Source organism: Cyprinus carpio, unplaced genomic scaffold (assembly GCF_018340385.1).
Source record: "Cyprinus carpio isolate SPL01 unplaced genomic scaffold, ASM1834038v1 S000006747, whole genome shotgun sequence".
Classification (NCBI taxonomy): Eukaryota; Metazoa; Chordata; class Actinopteri; order Cypriniformes; family Cyprinidae; genus Cyprinus; species Cyprinus carpio.
This window is the reverse complement of record NW_024879346.1, coordinates 485,027-501,044: the sequence shown is the minus strand read 5'-3', so window position 1 is coordinate 501,044 and position 16,018 is coordinate 485,027. Positions and strand designations below refer to the sequence as shown.

The 16,018-nt window shown below is 37.5% G+C and overlaps 2 pseudogenes; one reads left to right on the top strand and one right to left on the bottom strand.

Moving 5' to 3' along the window:
* LOC122144653 overlaps positions 1–5,148 on the bottom strand; it is a 12,339-nt pseudogene extending 7,191 nt beyond the window's left edge.
* Positions 5,149–14,971: 9,823 nt separating this feature from the next.
* Positions 14,972–16,018, top strand: part of LOC122144652 — a 23,439-nt pseudogene continuing 22,392 nt past the window's right edge.

Genomic DNA, 16,018 nt, shown 5'->3' with positions numbered 1-16,018 from the left:
TATTACGTATTGCTATATCCCTTATCAACCCTGATCTTCGACATGACAACAAAAATTATATCACATTATTATAACAGTTAAAGTTCTCATGCTGCTTTATATATATATATATATATATATATATACACACTTGTATGTACATATTTTTGTTGCTTACATAACATAAATACTTGGTATAGGATTAGTTTGGTTTAGGTTAGTTGCATGCAATTATGCATAATTTACTGTTATTACTATGTTAAGCACATGTAACAGTAAGAAACTATAAAATAAAGGGTTACTAAGACTTATAATTAGTGATTCTACACCATACAAAGATTAAAGACGGTGATATCATTGCATTTACTTCCTTCAAGTAATTTTAAACTGGAGTGTATTAACTTTTAGGAGAGTTTCCTGTGGTCTTATGAGATCATATGCTATTTTTTAAAATCAATTACATCAGTGTTTGGTTAACAAGGCAGCAAATTTTGAATCAAATAAAAGTGCTATTCAGGAATGAACTCTTGAGGTTAGGAAACTACAATCCTGCGCAGGCAAAAAGCAAGTCATAATTACATCTTTAAAGTCAACTTCAAATCATCTCATCGATGGAGAGAAATGTTTAGACAGCAAACCAGGCTGACCACATTGTGTGTGTGTAAGATGTTTGGCCTGCTGGTACGGAGCAGATGTGTTGTGCTTGGCACCTGATTCTGCTGCAGGCCGAGTATAGACTCCACCAACTATAAACTCTGTTATATGATGTTACATGCTGGGAAGAGATTCTCTGCTCAACTGAAAACACAGAGCTCTGGCATGTGTGTGCGTCTCTATATTCACTGTGGTCATAATCACAACTTCATATCTGTGCACATGAAAAGTGGGTTCCTGCTGTTCGACAACACACACACACGCAGTTGCTCTTACCATGTCAAACACCAGAAAATAAATCCACAGTCTGAATGGTTTTTAATAATCCACATTAAAAGTACCTAGACTGATCTCTTTGCAGCTTATTTTGGTCTATAACCACTTAGAAGAGACCGGCAGCAGATGACATTTTAAGCAACCAATAATCACATAAAAACCAGACTAAGCTTGAAGCTTCTGGGAAGTTTGTGGAAAGATCAACCTGAGGGTACATGTTTTTCCTGAGAGATTTAGCGGGTAGAAAAGACACTACGAATCTGTGTCGAGTAAACAAACCCATTTTATGTACACTAAATTCAGTTCTCGTTTTTTTTTTCTTAGAGTTTGAGCGGACTTATTTTTTCTGTGTATGACATCTATGGCTCAGATTCATCACCTCTAACTTTGCCAAAAAAAAAAAAAAAATACAAATAAAATATTATTAAAAATTAAATTAATATAATAAACACAACCTTTAGGTGGATCCGGTTTGCCATATATATATATATATATATATATATATTGGAATGAATTCGGCTGCCTCTAATTATCATACATAAGCCCGTCCCATGTGCGCCGTATAGCCAGCCCAGGCCTGACAGGAGTGGGTGTGTGTGTGAGGAAGGAGGCGCTGGGCAACCAGGGCGCTGGCGGCGTGTGATGAGGCACACCTGATGCAAATGGAGCCCTCGTCACTGCAGCCCGGTTTAAATGCCCGGCTGGCGCCTCTCCCAGGAGACCAGTCTTTTCCGATGCATGCACGCTGTGGTGTCCTCGTGGGTCTAGGAAGGGGTGCGTATAGGGACTCCTGCGCCACCAGAGGGCATGCGCTGCTGGACCAGCGTCCCAGACAAGAACCGCACCGGATTACGACGGCCGTCGAGACCCAGGATGCTGTGCCATCTAGTCCCTTCAAGCGCTGGACTCCGCTCGCCACCTGCACCCTTCCTTCCTGAACACTACCTGCCCTTCACATACCCCAGCCGCGGCCCAGGGACACCAGATTCTGTGTTTAGTTTGGAAGCTCTTCCCCTTTGGACACTTTTATTCCCTTTTTAGTCATTTTCATGAGTTTTTCTTAACATTTTTATTTAGCTTTAATTGTTTAATTTCAGTTTTAGTCATATTAGTACTAGAACTTACAGCTGCATGATAATTTGAATTCTAATCATTGCCTGCTGGTTATTTATCTTGAAGTTGTTTCACTTTAGTTTGCCATTTGCATGATCGTGCATTGGTAACAAGCCTCCACAACCTTTCATGGATCCGGTTGCCAGATGTCAAGGGCTTAAAGTCCCCCCAAACAGAGTTTTTCTCATAAATGGACACATCTTCTGCCCTGTGGTTTACTTAATCTTCCCACATACTGTAGGTAAACACACCTGCACTCTCTCCCTACATTTCAGATAGAGCGCTGATGAGTAGAAAACACTGGCAAAGTACAGCATTCTATATTCTGCTCAAATAAAAGTGTTATACAGCCAGTCAGTTTTCTTTCAGTCTGTTATTTGCTGTGACTAAATCTGCCAGCAAACCATGCAAGTTGACGATCTCTTAATTTACGCTTGTAAAAGTGCAATAATTCTGACGAAACATTTCTAATCTAACGCTTTGATCGAAAAACTAGAACTTGCTTATGGAGGTCAATAAAAACAAATCAAGTAACGTCTCTGGGTCCAAGCAGAGACCCTCACCTGCAGGGTACATCACACAGGATCCGGTCATAAAACAGGATGTCCTTCTTCCCGTCCTGATCAAAGTACAGACGTGGAATGCTAGAGGCGTCATGGTTGACCACCATAATACACGGACTGTTCAATCTCTTGGCCTGGTGGACCAGCAGGTAACAGCGCTTGTTATCCACATCATTGGCCATTACAAAACCCTCTGAAGACAAGGAAGAGATGCTGAGAAGAGGATACCTATGAGATATGATCATCTTAAATCTGCAGTCTATTCATTATGTAAAGCCCATACTAATGAGTATCAGTCTACCAGGGAAAGGTATGTCCATGTCAGAGTGAAGCATCTCGATTAGTTGGTGCTGATCCTGGAGCTGCACCCCATGTCAGAATCTGAATCAGACAAGCCAGAAAGATGAGAGAGATGAGACCTCACTGATTATAAAGATTCTCCCAGTGCAGAAAATAATTCAGCTGGTATTGCGGAAGCTCATGTGGTGTTATTGAAGAGATGCACCTTATGTTGAGGCTCAATTTTTCATTACAGAGAGGAGGGAATCATACTGACTGCTTCCTGCCTGCTAATATTCCCCTGATTGTGAGGAAACGGGATTGAAACAAGGTTGATCAAAAGCAATATTTGCATTTTTTTAAAAAAAAAAAAAAAAAAAAAAAAAAACTTCTGAAGTTCCCACTGATTTTTTATTTACCGATTCAGTTTAAGCTGACCAAGGAGCTGGTGGAATTTCTCCAGGGAGGAGGAGATTTGCGCCAGGAATCTTTCTGCTCAGGTTTAGTGTGTGCCGCGCCGGTTCATCAGGATACCTGTAACAGCATGATGAGGCGGGAGGAAGGAAACCGCCTCAAGTACAATGCTTTACAGATTTCCAAGGACAATTAGGAATTCATTTACAAGTATAAAACACATAAGAAGTTAGTTTTTTATCCATCTGCCACCAACAGGGCTGAGGCCTCAATCTTCTGCCCATCCACCTCAGATCTTGAACTTCTTTGAGTATTTCTCTTTAAGAGTATGAAGGATTTCTTTGGCGTGTTGATCACAGGGGTTTGAAAGGGACAAATCATAAATGCAAAAGTGTGGGGGTGTCTGTATATCGATCACACGACATACTGCAGCACAAAAAATAAAACAATATGTATAGAGTGGATGGTTGTGTATAGTTCATTTTACTATATTTTCAGGTTCAATTTTAGTAATTTTTTATATGCTTTTGTCATTTATATATATGTATATATTTATAACTACATATATACATACACATATATACATTTATATATATATATATATAGAGAGAGACTGAGAGGAGATTGAGATGAGAGGAGAGAGAGAGAGAGAGCTTTAATTTCTCTTTATTTGGTTTTTTTAGTAATTTGTAATGATTTTTATTTCACAGTTTCTTGCCAAAACAACATTGTAGTTTTGGTTTAATTTTTTCCATTCTAATATTTCGATAACAAACTAGAAATTACCCGTGGTGGCGTGGTGTTGCTGGGTCCCCCAGCCCCGTCTTCTGCCCTTCGAGTCCAGGTTGCCCCCCACACCACGGTCATGGCTCTCCCCTCCGTCTGCAACTTCTACTGATGGGCACGTGAGCTCGTTCCCTGTGTATCATTTCCAACACCCCGAGCAGTGTGTCGTGGCTTTTGTTCCCCCCCCCCCCCACCCCGTCCCCCTATTTACCCGGATGTTATCTTGCAGTCGTGCGGTGGTGCCGCTGTGGCACGTCCTGCTTCCTCCGGGGCCGAGGCCGGGGAGCTCAGGCAAGTCGAGTGGTCGTCACATTTTGAAAGGTTCCTCTAAAACCAGGGGTCCTCAACTTCTGGACCGAGGTCAGCTCAAACCATGATGAACACAGTACCTGCAGCTTTTGGGTAACATGAAGACCTCGGATGATCTCTTTTAAGTGTGTTTGATAGAGCGGAGCTGAACTCTGCAGGCGAGGGGATCTCAAGGTCCAGAGTGGAGGACCGTCTCTAAAACTATTCCATGAAAAAAGCCGTCAAGAAACATGGCTTCATTTATAGCATGACAGCAGCATGGCAGTCAAATCACAGTTTGTGATTCAATGAGAACTGGACCTGAAGAAAACACCAGGTCACCTCTTGTATCCAGTGATGCGCATTGTAGCTGGCAGCGGTTCTCTCATGGCCTGCATGAACTCCTCAAACTCTCCCTCGGGAACGATCTTCAGCTCTGTGTAGTAATGCTCAAAGAGTTTGTTTTCCTTGATGATCTCAGGTATCCAGCTCCCAGCCTGCCAAAAAAGAGCCCACGTGACTATTACCACCTACCTGCATGCCATATACGAGATCACACTGAAACCTTTGTTATTATACGCGAACAATCCGCAAATGATATAACTATATGATAGATGTATTGACTGTGCAACATAAAATCATATTGAGAAAATAGATCTGCGGTGTTGGGGAAAGGGGAGTGGAAATAACGTTACTGCGGCACTCCACTGGCGTCATCTCTGCTTCTCTTCCCCTCTGCTCTTCCGTCTCTGTTCTGCTGAAGCTCTTTGTCCTGGAGTCTGTTTTTCCTGCCCATGTTGGAAGACATAAAACTCTGGATATAAGCCTGCGATGCGTTCTGACCCAGACTTCTGCTGAACACACGATGTTCGATGACGCAATCCAAACAAACGCACGTTCGACTGAAGAACCCCTTCCTTGACGTCCGCATTATTCGCCTGACTTGCTTTTCACTTTCTGCCGTTACACCTTTGACCTTCAATCGTAATAAATGCATTGCCAGAAGAATAAAAACACAACATACAATGGTACAACCATGAGACATAAATACGTAGACGCCTCATTGGCTGCCGATACGTCACGTATGTGCCGCCATGTTTGTGAGGGCAAGACTGCCTTGAAAATGAATGGAAGTAAACGAGGGCTGCGGTTTTATTCTGGATAAAAGCTTACCATAACTTTTACATTTATCAACCGATTTCAGATGTTTGTGATCTACATGCAGTTAAAATAACTTTGTCTCCAAGTTATTTAGTTAGGTTTTGGAAAATTATTAATTTTCGAAAAAAAATTGTAGCTCGACACTTGTCTCATTCGTTGATTTTTTTTGCTTTACAGTTCTAATGTTAAAGAAGTATAACTGTGACATATACATGTAATGTAAGTTGAATGTACATGTGAACTAAATTAAGCTGTTTCATTGCTTTCTCTGTGTTCAACCCCAACATTTGGGCTTTTTTGAGTGCTTCGGTGAAGTTTTTTTTATACAGTCTATGGTCAGGGACACAGCTCATTCCCTTTGAAATACTGGAAAAATATTGAAATAATACATCTTTAAACTAATTATTTACCATCATTGAGAAAATTGGTGACACACTGGTAGTCTGTTTTTTATTCTGATAGCACTCTATAAAGATAAACTCACAACAAACACTAACACGTGTAACTGGCGGAGGCCTTTATGGATCCAAGTGAAACCTTACAGTTACAGTGGTCAAATATTATTCACTGATACAGTGCACAGTAAAAAATATAGTAAAGAAGTGATATGTAATATTTAAAAAGTATATGTAGTGCAACTTGTAGTAAAGTGAATAATATAAAAAGCGAGTACAATAACATAAGTGATATAATAGATTTATAATAGCACAAATTATATGTATAATACCATAATAAATAAATGAATAACAAAAGATGAAGAACAGCAAGGAAAATATGTAATATCAATGGTGGAATCATACAGAATAGATCATAATGAAGAATAAATTAATAGTAAATTATAAAGTAAAATATATAATTGTGAAATGTACAGTTTTATAATAGTATTTGTGTAATAATTATTAAACAAAATTGTGGACGTGAATTCCAAATTGTGTTTAATTAATGAGCTCCTTAGGTATGATATATACATGTACACAAACACACACACACACACACACACACATATATTTTTCCATATATATTTACTACATAGGATGTGTGTGGTGTGAGTGTGTGCAGTGTTACGGCTGTACAACACAATGTCAAAGTATAGTTATGTTTATCAGACCAGAATATGAGATGCTCCCCCTCAAAACACTTTGTATTAATCAAAAATGAATAATCATTATTACAGCATCAAGGGCAATAATAAACAATGATTTTGTCATGATGATATAGCAGCTGAACTCACTATGAGTTCCTGTGTTTTTCATTTCTAGGCTATATTTACATTATGTTGTTTTGTGTAAATACACACACAGTACATGTTCAGCACTGTGTGAATCATTTTTAAATGCAGTCTATAGTATTGTGATTGACTGAAGAAATAGGTTATATTTAAATATTTGGACATAAAACATTTAATAAAAGGTAATTATATTGTTATAAATATTACTCTTACAAAGGTAGAAAAATGCTCCTGGAAGTCTATTCCGAGAACAGGCTTCTTTCTTCAGCTTTCCTTGTCCTGTTTGCAACTGGCTAAAAGGAAATATATACATAATCAGTTCACAGTTTTAATATAAGCTATGAAATCATTATAATCAAGTGATGATAAACTTAATCTTGGTAAATAAGTAACATTAGTGAAATTAAGATAAATGTTTGTCTCTCTGTCCCGATGTGAGAGTATAGCGGCTAGCTGCCCCGCTCCCAATATGGCGGCGACTTTGATGTGTGGTCGAGTGGGCTAATGAGGCTTTTATAGGTATTTATATGTCTGTGGGTACAACTATAAAAAATAACGAAAATAAAAAATAAAAATAAAAAATTATATAAATTATGAGGTGTTTCTGCCGTGGATGTTGTTCTTGTATATTTGATTCTGTATTTCACTGACATTTTTTTGTTTAAATATTAATTAAGGCTAGCAATAGTAAAAGATAAATAAACAATAAAATATTCTCTTTTGTAGTTACTCAGCATGAGTCTCCCCTCATGGAGTACTATCTGTTTATCTATTGGTTATGGAATTTAAAAGCTTGCATAGATTAAGGCGTGTTTTGGCACAAGCCCCGCCCACCGCCTTTACTGATTGGCGAAACCCATGATATGATGGGCGGTTCTTTGGTTTTTCACCATGGCGTTAGTTTGTTTTGTGGACGAGTTACAAAAATAATACTCTCAAACCTTTCTTCTGCTGAAGTAGTATTTCGATTAGCAATTATGGACGCTCTTCTGAAGACTTTATTTTCCTCGGAGGAGCGAGAGCTGTATGTTTTGGATTGCTTGTCGTACTTGATGATGGTTATGGCATTCATAACGTTTGTGACTTTACTCTTTGAGCACGTCCCCCTATGGTGATATGCCATCCAGCAGGTATGGGTTCCCCTGTGAATGTCAAAGTCGCCTGGTTCGTTCAGGACCTGCCGGCGTTTCTGGTGCCTTTGAGTTTGTTGCTGTGGACTCCATGTGCAAAGATAATGCCACCTACCCAACCGAATTACTTTCTGCTCATGTTCTTATGCCATTATGTGCAAGGTGGGATTTTCCTTGTTATAATAATAATAATATTTATGTACGTATGGACATGCGTGATAAATAACCAATTTTCATTGCAAGTGTTTATTTTATACACTATATATACACTGCCATTCAAAATTTGGGATCAGTAGGTTTTGTGATGTTTTTTTAAAAAAGTCTCTTCTGCTCATTATGGCTGCATTTATTGGATCAGAAAATACAGAAGAAAAAAAACAGTAATATTGTGAATTATTATTGCAATTTAAAATAATGGGTTTTAATATTTTAATATACTTTAAAATATCATTTATTCCTGTGATGCAAAGCTGAATTTTCATCAGCATCATTACTCCAGTGTTCAGTGTCCACGTGATCCTTCAGAAATCATTATAATATGCTGATTTATTAACAGTGTTGGAAACACTTTTGCTGCTTAATATTTTTGGGGGAACTTGTGATACTTTTCCAGGATTCTTTGATGAATAAAAGTTAAAAGAACTGTATTTATTCAAAATAGAAATCTTTTGTAACAACATGCACTACCATTTAAAAGTTTGGGGTCAGTAATTATTTTTATGTTTATTGTTAGAAAGGATTTCTATTTTAAATAAATGCTGTTCTTTTGACTTTATTCATCCTGAGAAAAGTATCACAGTTCCAAAAAAAAATTTAAGCAGGTCAACTGTTTCCAACATTAATAATGAATCAGCATATAAGAATGATTTCTGAAGATCATGTGACACTGAAGACTGGAGGAATGATGCTGAAAATACAGCTTTACGTCACAAGAATAAATTATATTTTTAAGTATATTCAAAAATAAAACCATTATTTTAAATGGTAATAATATTTCACATTATTCCTGTTTTTTTTTTTCAAATAAACACAGCCTTAATGAGCATAAGAGACTTCTTTCAAAAACATTAAAAATCTTACCGATCCCAAACTTTTAACAGCATTGTGTATTTTTAACATAAACTGAAGCATGTATTTCTCACTGGTCCCTCATCTACCCATTTTTAATTCAAGGAGGAAATCCACACCATTCATCTTGCGTTTGTCCTGGCCTTTGTCTTCTTCATCTATAATTGTACCTCAGCCAAGATACCTAATCACTATGGCAGATTACCCTACCCCCCCCCCCCCTCCTGGGGGGGGGGGTTGGGTTACACATCCTTTTCATCACAGTTAGGTTGCGTGAGTGGTACATATTAAGTTTATAGTGGTCATTTCCATCATTTTTTTGCTTGTTCCCTTCATATCAGATAGAAGTTTCTTCTAAAATTGTTAAGACTGATACTGGAATTCATCCATCGCCAAAAAAAAAACACAATGCATTCATCTCTAAACTGGTCAAGAAGAGACATAAATATTTACTTTGTCAGGATTCTTGTTACAACACTCACATACAGGACTAATTCATTTGTAAAATATATTAAATAGAAAAGATGTTTATTAAAAAATGTAGTAAATTTTACAAGTTACTTGTATTTTGCCTTGGTGACTAAGATCTTTCTTTCTTCTTATTCTGATGTTAATGTTTTTTTCCAGGGTCTTGTATGTGGTTTTTCCTGGGATGGCTCCGATTAAATATGCATCTCCGACCATATTCCAATGAACCTCCGTAAGCCTGGAGAGACAGATTATAAGATACCTAGATTAAGACGAAGCGATTCTATCAGGCTGACACCGCACCATTTATGCATTGGAAATGTGTTTCGAGTGGGAAGTGTGGGCCGCCTTAAATCTTATGTTGAAATGGTACATAAAATGTTGGTGTGTGCACGCAATGTTTTAACATGTGTTTACATTAAACAATCACAAAACATTTTGAGTACAGCATCATGCAGTTTTAAATTTTAGAAACAAGCTTTTGAATTTATCACAATATGTATTTGTAAAAATTTGGGTACCAATATAGCAGCGTGTTTCAAGAGTATTCAGAAAGATATACAAATCCATGGAACCGGGAGCACATGCAGGCTCAGCGCTGTCAGCTCAAATGGGTGGGTCAGTGCTAATACGTCCACTTCAGTGCTGGTATGAGTGTTAATGAAATGCAAAAAAAAAAACAAAAAAACTGGGTTCGCCTTTGAATCTGGCTTTGCCTCTGAAAGAAATCAATTCTTGTTCGTGGACTCATTTGCCTTCAGCAACCATCCTGCTCCAGAGATGCTTGAAAAAAAACGAATGGTAGGGGGGGGTGTCAAAGTTGTGTAAGATCCAAAGGCTTTCTCTGTTTTATTTGATGCAGAAGTGATGACTGACATGATGAATCGGTCATGTTTTTTTTTCTGACACATTTAAACCATCCGGACTGTGCCTAATCAGATGGTTTCATTCCACTTGATAATACGTCATGGGATGCAATTTCTCTGCGCTTGAAACAAACACATGATTTCTTATTGCTTTGTTCAAATGGTCTCTTCATATTTGTTTTTCTGTTCATAGGGGGCGTGTTTGAGTATGTATCAGAGGCAAACTTCTGGTGGGGATTGTGGAATGGCTGGATTGCCTCTGGCTTGGTCATTTCGATCCATAGGTGCATGCTTTTGCTCTCTTCACTTTAATTGTGCTGTCCGCAGAGGAATTCCCCACCACAAGTAAGACATTACCATATGAAACAATGCATTCTTGCCCTATGATATTGCACTTTTGTATGCTTTTCAGTTCTCATGTCCTGAGTTAATAATTCCATCAAGAATCATAAAATGAAATAATAATTCTAATATAAACAAGTGAAAGAGAATATAAAGCCTGTTTTAGGACAATTGACATTGTAAATTTAACATTTTTCACCGCACAAATTCACACTGCTGTAATAATTCTGATTTTATTAATGATTTTGTTGGTTGATGTTGGTTTTTTAACTTTTGAATACAAATAAACTAAGACGTATATTAAAAAAAAAAAAAACTAATAGAAAAATGACAAAAAAAACAACAATTTCTGAAATTAAACTAAAAACCAAAATAATAACTAATGCAAAATTTAATACATACTATAATATTATCTCAGTGATATTAAAATAACACTGATTTCATCAACTATATACATATTTAACCACTTATCATTTTTTATTTAATAATGAAAATTTAACTTTTTAATTTAGGTTCTTGTTGTGTCTTTTTTTTTTTTTTTTTTTTTTTTTAAGGGGGAAATCTGACTGGACATCAGCTCGACGACTGGAGGCCGCCCATAAATATTTTTTGGTTGTATGATGACATCATATCTGTGTCATTTTCATGTTACAGGTGGTCATCTCACAAAATTTGGAAGACTATATCCAAAATCAAGGAAAGCTTTAATACCGTTTTGTGTGGCTCTGATCATGTGTAAACCTCACCGGCCACACGCCCACAGAAACAATATTCTGTCGGTTTTGGACTGAACAAACTGAAGAAAAAACAAAAAATCAAGCCACTCCTTGTTAAGAAAGAGCTCTGCTGCGTCATGACAAATGAAAATAATGAGTTTAAATGTTACGAAAGGAGATTTCAGTTTAATATTCGGATTGTGTTTACTGATTTTAAGCGTCAATAAAAATGTGTACTGTTTAGAAGGATTACAGTGAATGGATTTATGTATTGGTGTGTCTTAATTTGTACGTTACCCATAAAGCCTCCAGTCGATTCCTCTTACAAACACACACTAAATGCACCTTCAGGCACCTTCCCCCTGGACGCTTACACATGATCTCAGTCAACAGATGGCAGGCAGTGGCATTGGGGGTCAGTACATGAAGCTGTCAAAATGAAGTATGTATAATCAATAACCAGAACTATCCCAAGAACGAGTTGCTGCTCTCAAAGAAAAAAAAGAACTGCATACCTTGCCTTAAAAGGACATCTATAGTTATTAATATGTCAAATTTGTTTTGTATTGCTTTTTGTACTTCAGTGTAAGATTAATACTGTATGTTAGATCTTTGCACATCGTGTGGTATATAAGTTATAGTTTTTAATGTTTATCATATACACATCGCTGAGCATGTTTTGACAAGCAGCAGGTTGGGCTCTCATAAGACCGTTCAGGCGTAATGTATGAAGGTATGGCAAAGTTATTTTATGTGTTGTATGTCAGCATAAGAGTGGGTGAGTTCAGTTTACTCTTGTGAATGCGGAAGGTATATAGTATCATATTAGTTCAGCTCCTTGGTGTGTATGTTTTTTGTGTTTTTTTAATCAAATAACCTTACACCATAACAGTACCACTCAGGTCAAAAATGTTTGGATATATATGATTTTTTGAAATACTGTCTCTATAGTCCGCCAAGGCTGGGGCATTTATTTGATCAGAAATACAGTTAAAAAATCTAAAATAATTAGGGAATATTATTTAGAATTTTAACATAACTGTTTTTCTATTTTATTATATTTTAAAATGTAATATATTCCTGTGATGTAAAGCTGATTTTTCAGCATCCATTACTCTGGTCTTAGTGTCACATGATCCTTCAGAATCAGTCTGATATGCTTACTAAACACGTCTGTATTATTATCAATGTGCTGCTTAATATTTTTTATGGAACCTTGATACATATTATTCAAAAGTTTTGGGTAAATACATAAAAAAATTAACGTTAATACATTTATTAAGCAAAGATCATTACTTACTAATCAAAATTACAGTAAAACATTTTACTGTATAATTAAGAAAAAAAAAAAATCAATATCATAAATGCCTGTTTTCATGACCTTTCTAATTCATGCCTAAAAATCATCATGGTTTCCAGAAAAATATTAAACAGCAACAACTGTGTTTTAATGATAAATAGAAATGAGCTGATAAATTGATGATTAATAGAAATGTTTCTTGAGCAGGCAAATCATCATTTTAGACATGATTTTCTGAAAGGCTCTGAAGACTGTGCAATAATGTTATCGGAAAATGAAGCTTTGCCATCAGTTTGTAATAATATTTCTGTTTTTATAGTATATTTAATCAAGTAAAATGCAGACTTGGTGGACATAAGAGACTCCTTAAACATTCCAAAAGTCACCAGTGTACGCCAGCTTCATTTATTAACATAGATGCTTCAGAAATGTGGCTTCTATTGATTCCGACTCGAATGTTCGGTGGTCAGTCTGACTGCTGTTGGAGGTGTCATGTCGGGCAGTGGAGAATCTTTCCGGCTGATTCTTTGAAGAAATAACCTCAATGAATGAAGATCCGCCCTGCAAACCACACATTTACACACTACTTTTCTGACCCCGAGCGTTAAGGCTTTGAGTGTATGTAGAAAGCATGCAAAGACATATCATTCAAGACTAGCAGCTCTGACAATCACCGCTGTTATGGATTAACCCTCTCTGCTGTAGTGTGACAGTGTTCTGACCGTGCCGGGTCCCCCCCCACCTACACATTCCTGCACGTGAGCTGAAGGAAACCACAGTGGGAGGAACTTATTGCTGCTTTCTCTTCTTCACATGTCAGATAGCATTGTCTCATAATTCAACAGAGAATGCCTGTTCTTTTCCTCAAAGCACGATGGCCGTTAACATAGAGTCCCTTATTTTTCCTGAGAAAAAGGGACTTTTGTATACCTGTTGATTAGGTTTTTGAATTAGTGTTTTTTTTTATTTTTGATTATATTAGTTTGTCAAAATGAATTGATTTCAAATTGGATTGCATTTGTTTTAACCTCTTTAAATTTGCTGCACACATTTTCATAGTACCATCACATTGCTTTTCACTTTCATATAGTTTCTTTAAGAGTTTGTGTACTGTGTTTAGGCATTAAAAAGTTGATTTGGGGCTTCTTTTTTGCAAACCATTAAAGCAGTGAACTGCATAATTGGTAAGGGAAAAATATGGAGCTTTTTTTTCCAATTTTTCCCTCAATAATTGTCAGCAGCTCGTTTGATTGTCTAACCATCTGCATCTGTGCGCCATCAAGTAAATCACTTTGGTACATAGGTAGCATTTTTGAACACAATTTATATTCTTTGTTTAAAATTAAGAAATGTATTTAAAAATTGAGATTATTCAAATAATGATAATGGCTGGTGTGTGTGTGTGTGTAGTGTTTGTGTGTGTGAGATTTTTTAATTAAATTTTATTTTTTAATAATTTAAATATATATATATATATACTATCCGTAATAGTTAAAGAATAGAAGATGTAGAAAAACTAGGATTAGTAGGGAGACGCTTTGATTACTGACTTCCCACATAGGCAAGGTGACCTTAAATAAATGGTAATAAACAGTATCATCATATAATAAATAAAATATCTTTTAAATATTTTAGATGCCAAAATTATTGTTTGTCTTTTCTACAATATTAATAAAAGTAATAGGCCTATAGGCTATATGGGGATAGTGGGTTAGTAAACACACATTGTACACAGGCCACACACACGCACACACCTAACATATTATCTCTACATATTTGAACTTTGTAATATGATATTTCATGTGGATAGCCTACTTGCATATTTACAACGTACGCTAAGTAGCATCTCTAGTATTGGTTTTGTTTTGTTGTGGTTTATTTTTGTGTTGGTGTTTTGAAAATCGAAGGGAAAAAAAGATTTTTTTTTTTTTTATATAAATATATGAATTTAAAAAAAAAAATCTAGATGCATCAGTACGCCTATAATGCGTACGACACTGCTACTTTTAACACTGCTGCTGCTTTGGAGTTCGCGCGTGTCCGCGTGTGGTTTTAATATCGCGCCGCGTCGCTCGCGCGTGAGACTGATTTTAGTCTAGTTTTTAAATCAAACGCGTCCTCCTCGCATTGAAGTCGTTCAGAAGGGTTGGGGCTTGCTACTGCTGGGTCGGTGATGTGGTCTGCCGCCGATGGTTAAATCCGCACGCATGCTTTGTATGCCTGTGAATTTTTCGTTGTTCAAGGGCCACTACGCATATTTAAACACTGTGTAGTTCAGTTGGTTGAGCTAACAGTTTATTGCTACGGGGAAGATCCCTAATTAATTCCCGTTGTACTAACGTTAAGCTGCTTTGAGTTCGCGCGTGTCGCGTGTGTTTTAATCGCGCCGCGTCGCTCGCGGTGTAGACTGATTTTAGGCTGAGTTTTAAATTCAAAAGCGTCCTCCTCGCTTGAAGTCGTTCAGAAGGGTGGGGTTGCTGCTCGGGGGTGTGCTGCCCCGATGGTTTAAATCCTACACATGCGTACTGAATTTCGGGGTTCAAGGGAATACGCCATATTGGAAACACTGTATAGTTTAGCTAACAGTTTATCGCTAGCGGGGGAAAGAGCCACTAATCGATTCCCGTTGGTTGTGGCGTTCGGCACGTCGTTATTTTCCCTGTGGTTTCGCGCAGCTCCGTTTACAGACTCGTTCTCGCGGCCCGGACTCAAACTCATCCGCTGAACGGAGGGGAAAGGCGTTCGTTTGTCTGACAGCGCTGCTAGAAAGACGAGTTGAATGGATCCGAGGGTCGCTTGGATTCAGCCGGAACAGAAAGGTCCTGCGAACGCTTTATGGATGCGTGTGTGGGAGACGTCTCAGGTGAACCGGACTAACACGGGTCAGCACCAGAACCACCATCACCACAACAACCTCTGTGTCAACTCTCCGGCGTTTGACGTTTATAAGACTGTAACGTTAGCGTCCAACGCGAATAACGGCACTAACATTAAAAGCTCTGCGGCTCACGCGTTGAATGGAAACACGGGAGACGGCGAAATGACCCAGAAGACCGGCTCGGCGGCGGATCCGGCGTCCAGCTGCTCTAAAATAAGGACTACAAGCCCTAATATGATCGCTGGGAATATGAACAAGGGGCATGCGTTTTTTACTTGCAGCGAGAGCGTGCTGAATAATGTCAACCACCATCATCATCACCCTCCTCATCCTCATCTACGACATTTCCATCAAGAGCAGCAGCAGCAGAGTTTTTGATTACTGACTTACATAGGTGACCTCAAATAAATGGTAATAAATGTATCATCATATAAATAAATAAAATATCTTTAAATATTTTAGATGCCAAATTATTGTTGGGCTTTTCACAATACTTAATAAAGTAATAG